Source organism: Manis pentadactyla, chromosome 13 (genome assembly GCF_030020395.1).
Source record: "Manis pentadactyla isolate mManPen7 chromosome 13, mManPen7.hap1, whole genome shotgun sequence".
Classification (NCBI taxonomy): Eukaryota; Metazoa; Chordata; class Mammalia; order Pholidota; family Manidae; genus Manis; species Manis pentadactyla.
Genome location: NC_080031.1, coordinates 54,703,552 through 54,714,625, shown reverse-complemented (window position 1 = coordinate 54,714,625; position 11,074 = coordinate 54,703,552). Strand labels below are relative to the sequence as shown.

General features: G+C 38.6%; 1 pseudogene; it reads left to right on the top strand.

Moving 5' to 3' along the window:
• The first annotated feature begins 3,226 nt into the window (after positions 1 to 3,226).
• Positions 3,227 to 4,208, top strand: LOC118931248 (olfactory receptor 2T8-like; annotated as a pseudogene).
• Positions 4,209 to 11,074: the final 6,866 nt, after the last annotated feature.

The window sequence follows — 11,074 nt, the reverse complement described above, 5'->3', positions numbered from 1 at the left end:
CTAAATTAGTCTCAATGCAGACACCCAGGTTCTCCGCACTTTCGGTTTCCTGATGGAAATGTGAGTGGTGTGTCCATTTCCCTTCTGACGTGGAGTGCATCTGGTCTTCATTCGCACATCCCCAGGAACCCAGGGAACATTTGATCTGCAGCTCACAGCTTCTTTCTGCCGCCAGACAATTGAAACCCTGTGTTACTAGAGCATGACTTCAGGAGCCCTTGGCCCAAGGCACAGCACGGCTCAGAAAAGGAAAAGAAAAAAATTCACTGAAAATGTTATTTCCATTCTTGCCAGTGTTCTTACGTAGCACATGGTAACCTGTCCCTCATGTACTACTTTTACTTATCTAGGAACATGGGGCTTGGGGGAGGAAGTAACATATCTTGACTTTAAATGTAGATTTCATGCAGGTTGTCAACTATGTTCCAAGCCCAAGTAAGATCTGCCCCTTTGTAAGATTTAACGTCCACAGGCAGAATTGTAACTAAAATCTAGGATATGCTCTCCTTCTTAACAAAGTGACAGTCACTGCATCTCAGCCGGACTCAGTGATGACAGTGCCTCCTTTTTGCACAGAGACAGTTTCCCATCAACAATTCCATGAAAAATATTTTTTAAAATTTTTAGTTGTGGAATGTGATACTTACATATACTCTTAAACAAGTCAAGGCAAAATGAGTGGTTAAAATCTGTGGTTCTGTATCTTTTTTGATTGTTTAGATTTTTAGATTCCACATTCAAGTGAAATCTTAGAGTTTGGAGGGGATAGAGGGGATGTGAAAAAGGTGAAGTGAGTAAACAGCTATAAACTCCAAATTATAAAATATATTACTCATAGGAATGGAAGTACAACATACAGAGGATAACAAATAATATTGTATACCTGTGTATGTTAAGTGTGTAACTACACTTACTATGATGAGCATAGAGTAATGTATATAATTATCAAGTCACTATGTTGTACATCTGAAACCAATCTAATATTGTATATTAACTCTATTCCAATAGGGAAAAGAGTTTTAAAAATGGAGCCAATTACCAAGGTTTGCTTTCAAACTGAAAATATCAAGTACAAACAATAACAAAATATTGAAAAGCAGCCCAAAAAGAATCTCAGCAGTTATTGAATTTTTCTGTAAATGCCATTGCTAATATAAAAGATTTTATTTAATAATGTGTATAGATGTTGAATCCCTGTATTGTATATTTGAAACCAATATAAAACTGCATATCAATATTATATATTTCAATATGCAATAAAAATATCAACCAATATATTGATTAAAAACTCGATATAAAAAAATTATTACTTAGCTAAAACAAACAAAAATGAAATGAAATGAAATAGATACTACTAAATGGATATAAACAAATATGACAGCAGTAAAATTAAGTTCACTGAGGTAAAAAGTTGCTGAATTATATCATGTGCTTCATCATTCTTTGACTGAAGCTCATAACTCAATAGGAAACTCTTAAATCTTCCCTACTTTTGAAAAGTTCAACAAGTAATGCAAGAATCACTATGACTGACTCTTTAATGTATTTTTAAATCATCATCCTTTTTCAAGGAAATTTATTTATGATTTTCCTTTAATTTTAAAGAGTCAAAGCTTTCTTGAAAGGGTGTAAGGATGTATTATAAAATTCTGGTAATCTCTAAAATCCCTGAAAATTGAGTATCATTGGCATTCAAAGAGTCAGATTTATGTAGGTCTGTCAAACCAATATGACTATTTTTAGCAAATTATGTCAATAGGCCCCACGTCTTGGTAGGACTGAGACCCTGATATGAGCATGTCAGATGCTGGCAGCCCTGAAGGTCCTTCCTGTGCACAGAGGTGCAGCAGGGTGAGGCTGCTCCAAGGGGGTTGCAGATCCAGGCTGCTCCGGTCATCATTTTTATCTACTATGAGTCGGTCCCACTAATCTGTAATATTTAGTGATTTGTTTATGGATTTTGAACTCCAGGAAATCTATAGTTATGCTGCTTATTCTGTATAGATTCAAAGAAAAAAAGCTTCTATTTGTCTATTAAACCATCTGAAGAACTGAAATGTATGCAAGCTGACAGTCATCAGGTAATAACTGTAGTAATAACCTGTCAATTCAGTCCAATGAATGATTTGGCTGTTATATTTTATTTTTTACAGCACAGATTGATTAATCATCTTAGCATCCTGAGGAAAAAGAGTTATAGTCTTAATGTTGTAAGGGCAACAGGTATCAGAAAAATGTAGAAGGAAAATTATAAGCACTCTTCTAAATTTTCTCTAAATCTATAAGAAAGAGGAAGGGTATATATTTGTGCCTTCTATTACAATTGCCAGAGAGATGATTCTGAGAATGAATGAAGATCTAGCAGTTTTAGAAACATTCTAAGTAAAAGACTGGAAACAGAAGAAAAAAATAGATTTTTTTAATCGGAAGAAATGAATTTGTGTGTTGGGTCAAAAACTAAGGAAATTTTTCTCTTCTTTACTCAGAAAACATTGTTTTCCTGTGAATTTGGGGGAATCAGTGTCCTTACAAAGGTGCCTTTATACAGTTCAGGAGAGTGCACTAAGCAGTACAGTCTAGCACTGGGGGAAAGAATTCTAAGAAGGTCATTTTTGTTTCCAGGGTATAACATGATGCACTCAAGCTAAAGGCACTAACAATTCCCGATTAAGTTATGTTTCCATCGGCAGACTCAGTCCTGTCAGTTCCTAGACCAGAGAATATAAACTCTCTTGTTTGGAAGGGAAAGAATGCCTTTCTTGATTACCCAACATTGGGAAATATTATCTGATTTTGCTAAGTTTCAATAAGTTTTGATGTCTTATACAGGTGTAACCCTCATTATCAAGTGTTTAGCTTTTATAAAGATAAATAAATCAATGAAATTCAGCTTCGAAGACTATTGACTGTGCATGATACAAGCTAGAACAAAATATACATAACAAATTATGTAAATTTTGTCCATTTATGTTGCTATCAGAGAACACAAGACACATTTAGAAAGCAAATTCAACTTAACAAGAATTCCTATTCATTATTTCAGTTATGCAAACTAAACCTGAAAGTATGTATAATAAAATCTTGAAAATGAAAAAATGCTGAAATTAATTTTATGCCAAAGTTAATAGATTATTGCAAATGGCAGATGAAGGTTTTGAAAGCACACAAGTGCTTTCCAAGCAAAAACATACATGAAACAGAGCGCTGTGAATCCTGGAACTCATCTACTTCTCCATTTGCAGTGTCAGTCCTGTGTGAAACCATGGCGAGTGGAAACACCACCTCAGATTTCATCCTCCTGGGGCTCTTTTACCACTCAGGAGCCCACCTGTTTCTCATTGTGATGGTTCTGACAGTTGCCTTCACCTCCCTCGTGGGCAATTCCTTTATGATCCTGCTGATTCACTGTGACCCCTGGCTGCACATGCCCATGTACTTCCTGGTGAGCCAGCCTCCCTCATGAACATGATGCTGATCTGCACTATTGTGCCCAGGATGGCTGCTGACTACGTGACAGGGAGAAAGTCCATCTCCCCCACTGACTGTGTTGTACAGATATTTTTCTTCATCAGTCTGGAAGGGGGAGAGTGCTTCCTCTTAGCAGCCATGTCCTATGACCGCTATGTGGCTATTTGCCATCCCCTGAGATACCCCATCCTCATGAGCTGGCAATTATGCCTGAGAATGACCTGGGGGTCCTGGTTCCTGGGGGCAGCTGATGGGCTCATGCAGGCTGCTGTCATCCTGAACTTCCCATTTTGCAGGGCTCATGAGATTGACCATTTCTTCTGTGAGGCACCTGCTCTGGTGCATTTGGCTTGTGCTGACACGTCTGTCTTTGAGTACGCCATGTACACCTGCTGTGTGTTAATGCTCCTGGTCCCGTTTTCCCTCATCCTGACCTCCTGCAGTCTCATCCTGGCTGCTGTTCTCCAGATGTGCTCTGCAGAAGCCCACAAAAAGGCTTTTTCCATTTTTCCACGTGCTCCTCACATTTGGCTGTAGTGGGACTGTTTTACGGAGCTCATATTTTTACCTATATGAGACCCATATACTATAGGTCAGATATTCATGACAAGGTTGTGTCAGCATTTTATACTATCTTCACCCCTGTGCTGAACCCCCTCATCTGCAGTCTGAGGAAAAATGAGGTCAAGGGAGCCCTGACAAGGCTTATGGGCCAGTGTCCTGCCTTAAATAGTAACTGAGTGAGAGATTCCTAGAGGGAAGTTATTATTACATTATATCTATAGTTATTATTTCCCTTTGTCTTTGAAATACAGATGGATCTCCATATATTGGGATTGTCTATTACATTGTCATCAGAAATTAATTGTTGACTGTTAAAAACCTGTTGATCACAAGTCCTTATTAAAATGTTTCCGTACCACACCTCACAATATTTGTTCACAGAATTAAATAAGTAAAGTAATTTTGACATGTAATTGTTAATATTTTTCACAACTGAGGTATAATTTGCAAACACCAGATGCTTACTTCTAAAGCATATCTTCCATCAGTTTTGATAACACCTCCCTGGTACTACACACCCTTCAGCCTGAGACCAGACCCAGCCAGAAATGTCCCTGTGCCCTTTTCCAGTGAATCACAACCCCTGCTTTGATTTGTGTCTGTGTCCTTTTGTTTGGTCCATCCTAAAATTCCATGCCATTTAAAACATATAGTAAGTACTTTGTATGTCTTGTGTCCTCATCGCAAAACTTCATATGTTCCCAAAGATTCCTGCACAATTTTACTTTCATCAGCAGTCTGCTCTTTTTTACTGTTAATTAGTATTCTCTTGTCTGAATATATCACCATTTGTTGCCCAATACTTGTTGATAGACACGTGGGCTATTTTCCAGCTGTAACTATTGTGGCTAAAATTGTGTTTAGTTTTCTTATATGATATGATTTTACTTCTTTTGGTAAATTAATGACTTTTAATAAACTATTTTTTACATGGTTGTTCAATTCTGTAATCCCACCAGCAAAGCACATGTATACGTTTTCCCAGTTGATAACAATTGTGAATAATATCAATCTTTTTCATTTTAGCTATGCTAGCATAGGTATTCTAACACATTTTTGTTTCAGTTTGAATTTTGCTGTGACCAATGATACTAAGGACTTTTGCATTACCTCACCACCTCTGTGTGTATTTTCCTTGTGAACTGTTTTTATCTTTGAAAAAGGACATGTAGCTGCTTCCAAAGGAGATGCAACTTAGTGGTTCACTTGTAAATGACATATGACAGTCAGCAGATTAATTTAAATAAAATTATATATTAGTTCACTTGGTATTAATGTATTTTCTGAAAAATCTGTTTCTATTCAGTTCTCAAAGATTAACTATTTTCATTAACTGGTTATTTATGTAATATATGTGTTCCAACACATCCATGGGGCTTGAATTACAAGTTTGTTTTTTAAAAATATGCACCATGACAAAATATTCCAATTTGATTTTATAATCGTGCCATTGAAAATCAGAAAAATATTTTCCCTAACATGTACTTTTTACCCAACAAGGAAGAACAGAAAATAGGTCACACAATGTAAGACTTGGGTGCTCACAGTATATTTCTTATATTTTACTGTTAAATGATTATATATCCATAATAATTTTCAATCAAGAAATTTTGCACATTCAAAGAGGGTGTTGAACTTGCAAAGTAAAAAGTACAAATATATATTTATTAATATAGCTATATATTTTCTAGTTTGTTTTTGTGTGCTTTCCAAAGACTTAGTGATAAAAATACAAAATGAACTGTAAGACAATAGTTTAAAAAATAACGTTTATAAATTATTTTTAATTTTTTTACCTTTGTCATTTTTGTTTAATATTACTCCCATCTTTCACTACTTTTCCTTTCCTTTTTTTTTTTTTTGACCGAGCATGTTAGTCAGCATCATGTGCCCTGCCTCTCAGGGACTGAACAGAGGAGTGACCTAGTGAAGACAGTACGAGGCTGCCTGGGGTGACCCCAGCTTTGCAGGGTCCTGGGATACTTTCTAAATAGCACCTACAGACTTCAGAAGAAGGGTGAGTTGAAGAAATTGCCTTCTACCTGACTGCCAGACTTCAGGATCTTTAATAACTAAACACTTTATTCTGTTTTACATCTTGTTTTTTCCCCTAAATGTAGTCATACTTTAACCACAGGTGATTTCATTAAATATTTTAATTCTATAGTCTCTTTAAGATACATTAAATAAATTAGTTAAATCTTCACTCAGACTGAAATAAGTTTAACATCATAAAAAACTATAACAACAATATAATGAACATAAAATATCTTTCACTAATTACTTGTGACTTCATTTTGCTTAATATTTTACTTTGATGTTCACACTGAGGTAGGTTCAATATTCTCATTTTGTTACACAGAGAGAAGGTAATTGGGACAAAAATTCGTGGTCCACCTTCACTCAGATGTGAACTCAGTTGTCTGTTTTAAAGAGCATGCACTTGGGAAAAGGCAGTTTTAAAAGTAAGACTGGACACCTCACACAAACACAGAACTATGCGGCTTGGCCATCCTTTGCTCTTTCAGAAGAACAAGATGCTGCCAAATGGATTCCTATTTTTGTGAAACAGGTGAAAGTTTGTGAGGAAAATGGTGTTACTTTAGAACATGAGTTCTGACACCAGGACCTCCGGATGTGAAGGTTGGTTAAGCCAGAGACCCTGGGTATGTTGTTTAATCTCTGTGGGCTCTTTGCAGATTTTGATGATAGATACTTAATAAATGTAAGGTGCTAAAGAATGCAAGACACTTAAAATCTTGCTGACGTACAAAAATGTTCAATCATGTTTAGCTGTCATAATAATTATGTGTAAAATAAAGTAAACTGACTGTGTGTCTTTTGAAGTTCATATTGTTTTCTTTGTAATCACTTAGTTGATTTATGGATTTATCAAAAAATGAAAATAAGCAGAATCACTTAGGTAAAGCACGCCCTTCTCTTTATCTGCCTCGCTGTAGCATGTGCCCTGTGGGTTAAGTAGTTTCATTCATTGAATCTGAAGCACCCAGGAGACCCTCAATGCCCAGCATATGACAGCCACCAAGAAGCCTTCCCTGGAGCATCTGTCTGGTGGAAGAGGCAGGCCATCTGCTCTTCCTTTAGCAGACACTGTGTCCTCGGGTCCTGAAGAGCTGGGAATAACATCTGCTAAACAGAGAGGATGTGATGGGGAAAGGGTCAGAGAAGGAGGACTCTTATTTTCTTCAACCAGAAGAAAAATGAGCTTTACTCTTATAACGAAAGAAGAAATCCATGTTTAACCTTACATAGTAAATATAAAACCGTTCCCTTCTTCCTATGACACAGTAATCTTTGCTGCACCCTGAGGAATGCCTGGTCTGCATGAGCCCCCACCTCCCTCTACATAGCGGTCTTCTCATCTTCCCTCCAATTCCTTCTCCAGTTATCCCCTGGGCTCATGACTCCCCATGTCACCCTTTTAAAAGGTGGCTATTTCGTCTCTGTAAAGCCACAGGCAACAGGATTTCATGGTGGCAGGTACTTCCCTGCTTCTCCTTGTCCCTCCCAAACCATCTGTTCCAATCCTCCCTTCAAACTCTCAGCTACTTTGAAGCAAATTCCTGGATGGAGGCACCACCCCACCCCATGCTTCTCAGATTCTCTTTAAAAAGTGACATTGAAGCAGATGCCTGAATGGTGGGCATCCTACAGGAAGGGGTTTTCTGAAGCTTCTGAGGCACCAGTGAGCCCCGTGTACTAGATACAGAAAGATTCATCAATGAGGCCCTGGCCTGCATGGTATGAAGGGACACAGCTCATGGGTGGGAGAGCTGAAGACTCCGTAGGGATGTCAAGGGCCGAGTCAGGAAGGGCCGAGTGTTTCTCACGAGGTTGAAGAGAGCATGTCTGCAACCAGGCAGGTCAGCTGTCAGTCAGACATGATGACCTGACAGGACACCCAGGTCTGAGCAAAAAGAGAGCCAAGGAAGAAATGTCTAAAGAGAGCAAGGAAGTCTCCAAGAGAAGTTTGCAGGAAACCAGAGATTGGGAGACCTCAAACCATCAGAGATGGTGAGGGAGACTATGGGTGTGGCAAGGATGTAAGAAAGAGGAGGCCATGTAAACATGAATTCTTCACTTTCACTATAAATAAGAACCAGTTATAATAAGATTTCATTTTTTAATGTAAATATAATGGTAGACACATAATAAGACATGCTGGAATTATAGTTAGACCCTTTTCTCCAAAATTTATGATTTAATAGAAATTCTGAATAAAGCAAAAATTTACCAAAAAGCAACCTCCTGCCTTTCTCTTCCCACATCAGTTTTTGGAACAGTTTAGTGAGCTATTTTTCATTAATATTCCCACATTGTCATGATCACTAGTAAGTTGCCAGGAGGCTCACAGCTTTCTGTTCCTGTGTCCCTGAGGCTGGTTCCCACACAGCAACTCCAGGAAGAATGCAGGACCACGCAGCATCCCGTGAAGATGCTAACTGGCAGGATGAAAGAATAAGAAAGGTACCTGTCTCTGCTTCCAGCACCCTTCTGTTGGCATTGTCTGAAATTCACTGCTTGGCCACGCTGCCCTGGCTTCAGGAACTACGAAGTGTGGGATTGTACATGGGTGGTACTGAGCCCATGCAGGTGTGTGCAATTAAAAAGGAGGGTAGAATGGATGTTTTGGAGCCAGCATGACCTGAAAGGGGCACAGTGCAGGGTGCACAGTACCACGAGAAGGAAAAACCCATGAGAGGCATGCATGCTGGCCAAGTAAAGAGGAGATGATGCTTGTTAAGGAAGTCAGGATAATTTTCTAATTGTGAGGGTGCGTGAATGGTGGCCCCCACTTCAGGGACTTACTGGGGCAGTTCAGCATTGGGCATCATACATTTCATGTCACTATGAAACACTATAAGCATGACTTCATAAAACCAAATGGCAAAAAGTAGCAGAGGTTAGATCACCTTGTAAGGATTCCTTATGATGCAGTGACTCAAAAAGTCAAAAAGGCTAAGAATTATAACATCAGATGGCCAGTACACAATGAACTCATGGGAAACTGATGATTGATTCCACAATAAGGAGCATTCCTGCACCATTGCTCACACACCCGTGTGTGAGTGTCTGCATGAGGAAGCCAAGCAAACGTTCATTCAACAGAGTGTCTTCTTCCCTCGGAGACTCCAAGAGCAGCTTTCCCTGCCAGAAACACACAGTGTACCTCTGATGAACCTCAGGGACTTGCAGTTTGCTTTACTCAGTTATACTCTCTTCTATCCTGAATATTACCCTCCTTCTTTCTACCTCTGTTTCTCTCTCTAGTATAATAGCTTAACATTATCAAAATAATAACAATATATTACTGGTAGAAATAAAATATAGTCATGATACAAAACTAATCGTAATCAGAAAACATAAGAATGTACATATCTTTTAAAATGGGTTATTTTACTTTTTTTGGCCCTTTCCCAGAAGTGAAAATACTGGGTCACATGGCATTTCAACTTTTGTTTTTATATTTTTGATAATCTTTCCATTTATTGGTGGTCAGAAAACCAAATTACTGTTTTCATATACTGTACCACTTTGATGTATGTGTATATAAGTATATGTATGTATGTATGTATGTGTGTGTGTGTGTATTTATCTGCTTATATGGAGGGGTAAATCATACATGCTGAGTTTGCATAACATAACACAGTTAACAGTTAATAATTATCCACATGTAAACAATATCATTAAGAACCAATGATTCCCTGTATAAAGAATTAATAAAATATAATTAAATTTCTTTAAGGTAATAAAACAGGCCAAAGTAAATTTTTTTTTATATTGACTGTTGATTCTGACTGAATTTTGTTTTTGTCTTTGAACATTTAAATCTAGGTGATGTTTCAAATTACAAACATAGATCATGCTAGTGTTTTTACAGCATTTGACTTCTTATTATGTAGGAAAGACCCAGAGACAATACTTTTAATTTTCTTTATGCTTTATCTAAATGAAAAATGAGAGAACAAATTGCATTCTGTGACCAATTTATTTATTCACGTATTCAGCCGATATTGAGGAACTGCTATGTAGCCAGCACTGTTCTAGCCATTTGGCTAGTCCAGGGTATAAAACAAAAGCCCATTACAAAGTTTAAATGCTCATGGCTACAATGACAACAGACTGTAAATGTGCTTCATAAGTTTATTATTATTTCACCTAAAAGGTGAAAAGTGATTGCACAGAAATGAAGAGAGCCCCGTAAGGAGGACCACGACATTTAGGGAGTGTGTGATAGTATTGAGATGGTAAATACTCAGGGATAGACTTGCTGGGTAAGGTGCCTTTTGAGACAAGACTGAAGCTGAGTAAAAAATATGGAAATGAAGACTTTGAGACATTACAGGGAGTTAAGGTCACTCAATATACTGGACATCATCAGCCTACTGTAACAAATAAATGCCCACTGTGTAAAGAATGCCCACTTCCAAAGCTGGTTGGGTGTCCTTTGACTTTAATTGCGAGTATGCACCCTTAGCTCTCACTTATGACGTGTTTCCGTATAAATGTGTTTCAGATTTTCACAGCTGCATTTTTTAGTTCTTACTAATTGATTTACTTTTTCTTTTCAGGTAAAAGGGGAATCCATGATGGGACGTGAGAATCACACTTTCAGCAGTGACTTCATTCTTTGCGGACTCCTCCTCTTCCCAAACAAGACTTGTTTCTCCTCCCTTATACCCATCATTTTCTTGCTGGCTGCAGCAGAGAGCACAGTGAGGACCCTCCTGACCCGCAGGGACCCGCGCCTCCGCACCCCAGTGTGCTCCTGCTCAGCCGTCTCTCTGTTATGGGAATCTTGCTCGGCAGCAACGTAGTTCCCCAAATGTTCGCCAACTTTCTGTCAGGCAGCAAAACTGTCCCACTCGCATGCTGCGGCTTCCAGATGTTTCTGCGCCTCACGCTCCTGGGGGGCGAGCGCCTTCCCTTGGCGGCCGTGCCTTAGGGCCGGGGTGTAGCCGTCCGCCACCTGCGGCGCCGCCCCGCCCTCAGGAGCGCTCACGTCAGCAGCTCCCGGCTG